The sequence below is a fragment of the Cucurbita moschata genome, unplaced genomic scaffold, assembly GCF_002738365.1.
Source record: "Cucurbita moschata cultivar Rifu unplaced genomic scaffold, Cmos_1.0 Cmo_Scf00046, whole genome shotgun sequence".
Lineage (NCBI taxonomy): Eukaryota > Viridiplantae > Streptophyta > Magnoliopsida > Cucurbitales > Cucurbitaceae > Cucurbita > Cucurbita moschata.
Window position 1 is genome coordinate 1,691,951 of NW_019268562.1, and position 10,355 is coordinate 1,702,305.

Genomic DNA, 10,355 nt, shown 5'->3' on the forward strand with positions numbered 1-10,355 from the left:
AAAAATTGGAACAAGATTCGAAAACTAAGGACAACAACTCGTAACACATAGAACTGACATGACAAATAAAAAATTTGATGAAAATTGGAACGAGATTCGAAAACTAAGGATAACAACTCGTAACACGTAGAACTTACGGTTCGAGATGACCCTCCTCTGTGACCTTAACTAACCATTAGTGATCCCCGAAAAAGGAAAAGTAATATATAATGCAACTAAATAAGTAACCTATTTGTAGACGGTAATCAAATCCTTGATCGAGTGAGTTGCCACGGTTTTTCTTTAGGTTATAGAAAGTTCAGGTGTAGATTATATGTAACGACCCTAGTTTTCTAGCGGCCTAGAGTCACTAGAATATGCATGATGTAACTTCTTTATGCGAAAATATTTTTTACATTATGTTTTTGTATCGAGGGTTCCCCCTAAGAAGAACTCAACATTATTATTAAGGATGCTAGATAAAGACTATGTAACAATGTTAGGAATCACGAACCTCCGTAATTATATGACATTGTCCACTTTGGTTGAAGGGTTTAATTTTTCCTTGCGCGGTACGCTTGGTGGAGAGAGACGCCAGCATCTCTGGGGGCACAGATCGTAATATGGTGGCGAACGACAACTCGGCGCCCGTCATCACGGCGTCGACCTCTTTGTGGTAGTGATGGAGATGCTGGCACACGACGGCGGCGTGGAGGAGTGAGTGAGCCTGCCAGAGATGGACCCCACAATGTGTGTATTTTCGTGCTTTGCATTTTCTTCTACTCAAACCTAAGACCTGCTCTAACCACTTGAGCTATTCTACTTGACTGTTGATAAGATCGGCTCTTCTATAATGATATACCACTGATCACTTCAACTTGGCTCTAATACCACTGGTTGACTCTGGCAAAACGTCGATGAAAAAAAACGGCCAAAAAAAGTTCCTTCGAAGAAATAATAGCGGAAAGTAAAAAGAGATATGGAGAGAATTTGCTGAAGACCCGATGTTTTATTTCTCGTTAGTTGAATTCTTTAAAGAGCAAACATAATTACAAAAATAGAAAGAGTGGGGTAAAATTCGCCCAAAGTTAGCCAAAAATGGCGGGCCAAATTTACACTCTTCCATTAGCGTAAATTCAGAACATTGAAAGGTGAAAACAACTTAACTAAATTTAAGGAGGACCATAGCTTTTATTTAATAGTAGCAACCTCCAACACGTGGGCTAGGGTGCAATACTGGTACACCCGTGCCATCCGGTACTGTCTTTGATAAACCCATTTCAAAAGAAGTCGCCCAAGAAACTAGTCTAGGCATGCTCGCCCACACTGTTACACACGTATGTGCCACAGGGTAGCTCACTTAGGCCACAAGGCCCAAGGGTGGTGGAGAGCTAACACCATGGTACCCCTATAGTACATTTTGAGCCATTTTCATTCTACCAGGTTGTAGATATGATTTTGGTGAGTTGTCATACAGTGTCATGTATTGTCCGTCCGATGTCCGATTGACACCAAACTTGGCAAACATTCATATTTCATATAGACGGACTTAACTCCCAAACAGCATGCCCAAATTCCTTCCAAAACCCCGACTTTTGAGGTTAAGGCCCGGGGCCCAACCCAGCCCTTCAACAAGCCTATCTTGTCCTTCATGTATATTCTGATGTCTCTGTCTTACTTATGTCTCAACTTGTCTTCAATGCCCACTTTGCGTGGTGGTGTGTTGGATGATGCATCGTCCTCCTCGATCGCATCATGGCACCCTCCTATATTGGCCTGCATATGGCCGGATGAGCGTCTCTTGAGGGACGCCGCTTGTCATGGTGTGAGGGTCACAACCTACTCTCTTCATAGTATGGTTGTGACATTCTCCCCCACTTAACTTAGTCATCGTCCTCGATGACTCACTCGGGTCACAATCATATTGCAGATTGTGACACAGGGCATCCCACTTAGAAGAAGAAATCATGGGCCTCAAAAAGCATCGATTGGTGTGAGGTCATAGGTTAATTTGGACATGATTAGAGTTTGTGTTTGAGGACCTTGGTCCCTTATCCTTGAGTGGTACCTAAATTCTTCTTACTTTGATAGTTGTAAAGATTGTGTGGTATTGTTCTTGGTTCTCAGTCTTGTAAGGTTTTAAGGTTCGTAATTCCTAGAGGCATAAGTTGTAACTTGCATTGAACCATATGAATCCATCTTAGCATGAGTTGTTCTAGAAGGTCATAGATTCGGGGGAGTTCTTTAGAGGGGTCTAGAAAAGTCTTGATTCTTGTGGTGTTTCGTTTAGGTGTTTCTTGGGTCCTAACTTGGTTTAGGTTCCAAACTTGCTCCAATCAACTTGAAACCTCCAACATATCTTCATGTCCTTCGTAATAGACCTTATAAGAAGTACGAGATCATTTGGAGCACGTATAGACCTTCGATTTTCATAAGTCGTCCTAGGGGTATTTTGGTCATTTTACCCATAATTCTTGGTTTTGCTACTTAACGTGTTCCAATGGCTTTCAAATTTTAATAAGTTGTCCTAGGAGTTCATTTGGTGGGTTATTTTAACGTTACTTAAATCCCAAGCATTTTGATCCGTTCATGGCCTTAACTCACAGTTCTTTTTGTTTTTCTTTCATATATCCTAAATTCATATTTGTTTTTTGGGTTCATATGGAAAATCCAATGGAATCCTACAAGTATTTTTTAACAAAACATCCAAGGTCACTACTTACCTCGTCGTCGACATTTAGGATTTCCGTTCTTGAGCTTCCAGTATCCGAATTATCTCAAATTTCCTTCCACAGACTCCTTATTTTGTCTAGTTTCTGGAACCATAAAGATTTTCGTGAGAACCGGTCAGGAAGGATGTTAAAATTGAGAAAACCGAGGGAAGGTCAACATAAACGTATCTTTGACTTTTATTGGTCAAAGTTTTACCTTTGACTTTGGACTTCATCTTCTTCCTTGGTAGCTAGAAAATCTCGATTTTGTCTTATCAGACCCCTCTGGTTTTACCTTTTTACAGCTATATATAGACATTTAAGGATTCGATTTCTCCACAAAACCTTTAGATGAAGTTTCAAGCAAGAAGTAGAGACCAAGTTCATACCTTTTCGTGGTCTGTAGCATAAGTTATAACCTTCCAAAGTTCGTTGAAAAACATGTTTCTCGCCGGAGTATATCTAGAAACCTTTTGTTGGGCAGCCGATTATAAAACTTTTCAATGCCTGATTCCTTCACGAAACTTGTTGTAAATCCCATATGAAATATGTAGGAGTTGGTAGGAAGGAAAATTATTAACCAAAGCCCTCGAATTTGGAAGAACTCTGAGAAAGAAAAACCCATGATCTAAGAGCTTCAAACTCGAGTTTTAGGAATTCTCATTACTCGATTCTTGTCTTAAAACTTTGCCCCAACTTCAGACTTGGGGAAGCTTCAACCGACATTGAGAGCTCCAAAATCATCGTGATTTGGAATTTTCTAGATAATTCGTCGAAAATATCCTCTTCAATCAGCGAGCTACCAACTTCGAGTTTGAATTCCAACTGTTGGATTTGATGATCTTTGAACGTTCTAGATTGTATATAAATTTGGGAAAAATCCAACGACATGATTTTGAGATTGGAAGGACTTTGTGCAGATGGTCACATGCAGAGGTTTTTATTTTCAGCAGAATGACACTTTCGTAATTATCCATATTATCAGGGTAATTTGGTAATTTGCCACTTTCAGAATATTTTATTATTCTTTTTCCGAAAAATTCATAACTTTCCTAAAAATTTCTTCATCTCTTGTTGGTCATTTTTCAATCCTTGAGCATCATGAAATTCCATTTAGATAAGGAATTAAATATCCGGAAATTCCTTAAAAATTGGAAAGTGACCTTTTCGTCCTTTTCGCTTACGCTTTCATTCCTAATACTTCTCCAAATTCCTTAGTCCTTACCGTTACTCATTAGGGTATAGAAATGACTTGCTTAAGACCATTTTTCTTGCTTAATCCTCTTAATTTCTTTATTGGATCCTTTCAGTCTTACATGGGTGGCTTTGCTTCATTTTTTTGGGGTGTTATAGCTTCTTACCTCGACCGACCATCAACAAACAACTAAAAAGAAATGTAGAAATTTAAAATAAACAGACGACTGGATTCCTTGGGATGACACCTTCTGTGACCTCATAGTTCTCGAGCAGCGCTTCTTACCTTGACCAAGACACGACTGGATGCCTTGGGACGATCCCCGCTGTTACCACATAGTTCTCGAGCAATGCTTCTATAACACCTGTTCATCGATAGCTCGATTCACATGAGTTACAACTAACATAGATATTTTGCTATGAAAATTGGTCATAAAACAAAAAATTTCATACATGACAAGTAAAACATGTAAATCAAGTATATTTTATAACACAAAATAATCAAAGTAAGTTTTCAACAACAAAAGCACATGTACTTAAAACAGACTCAGATTAGGATTCCTTGTTGTCTCGAGCCTGCTGATTTTGTCCTCGATTGGCCTGCAACTTCTAATTTGGCCGAAAAAGTTAAAACAATCTTGATAAGTAATTAATTTACTCAATAAATAGCTAACTTGTCATTCACAGGTTTATTACATATCTTTGTAGTTGTTCTTAAGTTTTATTCTCCATTAATTCCTAGTTTCTTTTACTTGGATCATTTGTAAGTTAATAAGGTATTTCAACTACCTCTCGCTTAGGTTACTCCAATATGGTTATTTAGAATTTTAGGACTTGTACGTAAGACTCAATCTCAATCAATTACGGTCTGTCTACTAATTTCTTTAGCAGCATGTAACATCATATATACCAAAGATCTAGCAGCATGTAACATCATATATACCAAAGATCAAGAATACTCATTGTTCATAATTTAACAAACACCGCGTCAGTCAGGAACTCTACGAGAATTAGTAAACTACAATACTCATATTCTAAATCTTTTGATAATTTGTTTGGCGATAAATGGAAGTGCAATAAAGATGAGAATCAATATTTGGTTTACCATGGATAGAAGAAATATCTCTCAGAAAGCACAAAATTTTATGGACAAGGTCAACTAAATTGACAAGCATCGAAAGACATTGATAGATTTCCGACGCTTGCTTATTTTGTTAGCCAATGTATGCTACGTGACAAAATTTAGTATATCTAGAGATATTTTTGCCCACCATAATCTACCTTTGAAGTCTCCAAAGCCCCCCATCTCCCTTATATTTCTTCTTCCCCATTTGCTTCCCTACTCCTTCATTGGCACCCTCTTTCTTCCTTTTTTTTTTTTTTTGTGTTTTTCACGTGGTGAATGGTATCCATTTGCGGTGTTTGAGGGAACTTGCTACTTTTTGGGTTTTCTCTCTTTTTAAAAATCTTTTTGTTTCCTTTGTTCATAAATTATGTTGTTAGTTTAGGTTCATTTTGATAGTTTTACTATAACACGTGCGTATTCAATTTGGATCTTAGGCACTCTAAGTACATTAATGGTAGTAAATTAGCATGTTCAAAAGCATTAAAACTCAATGAGTTTGAATACTAACTTTTTGGAGTTCAAATTCCTTTTTCCTCACGAACGGTTTTGAACCACCACTAGTGTCTTCCCTACTATTCTCCGGCCTTAAAACGGGATTGTGGAATCCAGTGAGTCATATTTGCATGTTCATGCAAATTTGAGATTACCAAATTTTGACACTAAAAATTCCGCTCAAATTTGTGGGATTATGTGGCAAGCATGCAAGTTTGAGTTAACCAAATTTTGAAACTCAAAATTCCACAAACTCAAACATGCATTTTTCCATTAAGTGAATAAACATTTTGACTTTCTTTATTTTAATTCAACAATTAATTTAAATAATTAATTTCAAATCAAAATAATATAAATGATTAATTAAAAATTTTAATTAATATTTAACATTAAATAAAATGCCAATCCCAATCAATTCTAGCACATATTGATTATCAATCACTATTCATAATTAAAATATTTAAATATCACTATTCATAATTAAAATATTTAAATATCACTATTCATAATTAAAATATTTAAATCTTATTTAAATAACTCCAATTCTCTCTTTTTGTTTCAATTCATAATTAAAACAAAATGAGGTTAAATATATCGTATATATTTAGCGTGTATTCCCTAATTTGAATTTGAACAGACTCGTCATGCTGTTCTAAGGTTTAGTCAAATATGAGCTAGAAGAGGGACCTAATGAACCTACAGATCATGGGCTCAAATGATCCGAGATTAACCGATTAAACTCATTAACCTTGTTAACCAACATTCATTAACTACTAGGACACTCCACTGTAGGCTAGTAGTTGCACTCCCTTCACTATAGATATATTTCGGTCCATTTGATATAACCATGATTAGTAAGTCGATCTTTCACATGTTGTTCTTAACTAGAGCTGGGTCAATTTACCGTTTTACCCCTAAAGTTACTTTTTGTTTCTTAAGTCCCACTGATCCTCTAATGAACAATTGGTTTGTGGTCCAACCACCAAACCGAATCCCTCTTGGGCCAATGAGAGGATGGGGCCCCATGTTGAAGACTTGGAGTCAGTAGTTAAGGGAACAACCTCTCTACTATCCCTAAAAGCGGGTAGGAGTGAATTCCATCATACACCCTATGTCCCCCAGCTATTCACCCAGTCTTACCCCTGAAATGGGAGGCTTATTAAGTTGGCAAACTCGGGCCACTCTCACCCATGCAAATCTAATCATAATTTCGAATAAACAGGAGTTCGTAGTTAGCTCAGGATTAAGATTGAGTGATATGAATCCAACAACTGATCACGTGCATGTACCCGAAGGACCGATTACAAGAAGCAAGGTTAAGAAGATTCAAGAGGCCTATACATTGCATCTTCAAAAGCTAGCTAGTGTACCGGTTGAAACAAGGACTTTTGTGCCCAAAAATCTTTATAGCATTCGCCTATCAAATCAAGAAGATAATGGAGTGGCTGATATTGGAAAATAATTAGAAGACTTGCCTTTGGTAGTTGAATTACCAATTAAGGAAATTATTAATGCTTTATTTGCTTCCTTTTATATTTAATAGCATTTATTAATAGTTTGTATGAATTGCCTTATATTCTTCAATTTGTATTTAATAGCATTTATTAGTGATTGGTGGCTGAACCATATTATGTTAGGGTTACCTTTTAGACCTATTTAAAGGCATGTAATACTCATGTTTGAGGGACTTTTAGTTGAATACAGAAAAAACCTTTGTGTTTTCTTGATACCCTTTTGGTGTTATTCTTTTTCAAATCTTGCTTTAGGTTTGATGTTTAAACCGATTCATTGAATTAGTTTTGATCAAGCTAATTCTGGAGTGAATTGTCTTGGTATCTAAGAGTGACCATCATAGATTCCAAGTTCGATCTAAGAGTCATTCATCTTCTAACCAGCTCTTGGTTGGAATCAATCCGTTAAGTTAGCTTCCTCTGTGAGCGTTTTGCAAGGATTCTAGAAGGACCTCTAGCTTTGCAAATTCCAGCATTGTAGGCGCTTATCATTTGGTATCAGAGCATTTGGTCGACGTTCTTTGGCCGCTCTAGAGGTGAAATATCTTTACTATTATTTTTTTTGTATCAATCTTGTTTCTCTCTCAGATTATCAAAAAAAAAAAAAAAAAGTCAGCCTTTACATTCTTGACCTAGTACCAAAAGCCTACCTTTGAGTGTTAAACACGAGTGTCCCTGAGTGAAATTTTTGTGAGAAGTGTGGTGAGGTCCCTTGATAACAATGTCACATAATGGAGAAGCAGTACCACCAGTTCCAGATCTTAATACAACCATTCTTCAAGCAATTCAAGGTATGATGAAAATGATGATGGAAGATAGACAAGAAAGAAGGGCGCAACAACAAAGACAAGAACGAACATTACAAGAAGATGAAGGTATAGTAGTACAAGAAAGACAAGTTGATGGTAGATGGAGAGGAAGAAATAACCATGCAACTATTATGCAACCTAGAAGGATGGAAAGAGTACATGAAGATAGAGATGGGGGAGTTAAACTCAAAATCCCGCCCTTTTGTGGAACGGCAGATTCTGAGGCATACTTGCAGTGGGAAAGAAAGATAGAGCATGTGTTTGATTGCAACACCTATAGTGAAAATAAGAAGATGAGACTTGCTATTGCCGAATTTACCAATCATGCTAGTGATTGGTACCAACATCTCAAATCCGAGAGAAGAAGAAAAGAGGAGAATCCAATAGAGACATGGGAAGAACTTAAAGAAGTCATGAGAAAAAGGTATGCTCCAAAACATTATGAAAGAAATTTGAAAACTAAATTGCAAGGTTTGAGGCAAGGAACAAAAAGTGTGGCGGAATATTATCAAGAGATGGAAACTATGATGAAAAGAGCAAAGGTTAGAGAAGAAGAAGAAGATACCATGTCTAGATTCCTTGGAGGTTTGAATCGAGAAATTGCTCATCTTGTTGACAGAAATCCACCACCATATCTGGAAGATATGTATCATTATGCTCTCAAAATTGAAGACCAATTGAAGGAAGAAAAAGAGCATTCAAAAAGGTACACATCACGAACTAGCATCTTTTCAAATTCTAATACTTGGAACAAGGATAGTTTTATGAATAAAAATGATTCGATGTCACCAAAAGGAAAGTTTGTGACTGCTAAAAGAGTGGAGGCTGAGAGTTTCAATGGTAAAATGAATGAAGCTTCAAAGACGGTAAAAGAGAAGTCTAGTTCTATTCAATGTTGGAAGTGCAAAGGATTTGGACACATGAGCAAAGAGTGTGTTAATGAAAAAGTTATAGTGATAGGGAATGGTATACTTGATTCAGATGATGAATGTGAGGATCATGATTCACAGCTTGTGGAAGAAATCGCCGCATATGATGATGAGTATGTTGAAGAAGGTAATTCCATATCTTTGATCACAAGAAAGGTACTCAATGTTCAAATCAAGGGAGAGAAATTTGAATATCAAAGGGAAAACTTGTTCCACACAAGATGTTTGATCAAAGCAAACCCATGCAGCTTGCTGATTGATGATAGTGGAAGTTGCACGAATGTGGTAAGCAGTTTCCTTGTAAAAAGACTTCAACTTTCTGTCTATCCACATCCAAAACCATACAAACTTCATTGGTTAACAAACAAAGAAGAAATTAAGGTGAATTCCCAAGCTCTTATTTCTTTTACTCTTGGAAGATATAAAGATGAAGTTCTTTATGATGTCGTACCAATGCATGCGGGGGACATCTTTATCGGCCGACCTTGGCAATATGATAGAAAGGTAACATTTGATGGTTTCATGAACAAGTATACTTTTACTTTGTGTGGGAAGAAATTTACTTTACTTCCATTGTCTCCATATGAAGTACATTGTGACCAATTGAAATTAGAGAAAAAAAGAACAGAATCTGAAGAACAACAGTGGAGAGAAGAAACTAAGGTAAAGGTGAGAAAAAAAAGTGAGAAAAAAAAAATTCAGTTCTTGTCCGGAAAGAACGATGAATTTGATTTGAGGACAAATCCTTTTAAAGAAAGGGGGATGATATGAATCCAACAACTGATCACGTGCATGTACCCGAAGGACCGATTACAAGAAGCAAGGTTAAGAAGATTCAAGAGGCCTATACATTGCATCTTCAAAAGCTAGCTAGTGTACCGGTTGAAACAAGGACTTTTGTGCCCAAAAATCTTTATAGCATTCACCTATCAAATCAAGAAGATAATGGAGTGGCTGATATTGGAAAATAATTAGAAGACTTGCCTTTGGTAGTTGAATTACCAATTAAGGAAATTATTAATGCTTTATTTGCTTCCTTTTATATTTAATAGCATTTATTAATAGTTTGTATGAATTGCCTTATATTCTTCAATTTGTATTTAATAGCATTTATTAGTGATTGGTGGCTGAACCATATTATGTTAGGGTTACCTTTTAGACCTATTTAAAGGCATGTAATACTCATGTTTGAGGGACTTTTGAGTTGAATACAGAAAAAAACCTTTGTGTTTTCTTGATACCCTTTTGGTGTTATTCTTTTTCAAATCTTGCTTTAGGTTTGATGTTTAAACCGATTCATTGAATTAGTTTTGATCAAGCTAATTCTGGAGTGAATTGTCTTGGTATCTAAGAGTGACCATCATAGATTCCAAGTTCGATCTAAGAGTCATTCATCTTCTAACCAGCTCTTGGTTGGAATCAATCCATTAAGTTAGCTTCCTCTGTGAGCGTTTTGCAAGGATTCTAGAAGGACCTCTAGCTTTGCAAATTCCAGCTTTGCAGTTCGATCTAAGAGTCCTTCTAGAATCCTTGCAAAACGCTCACAGAGGAAGCTAACTTAACGGATTGATTCCAACCAAGAGCTGGTTAGAAGATGAATGACT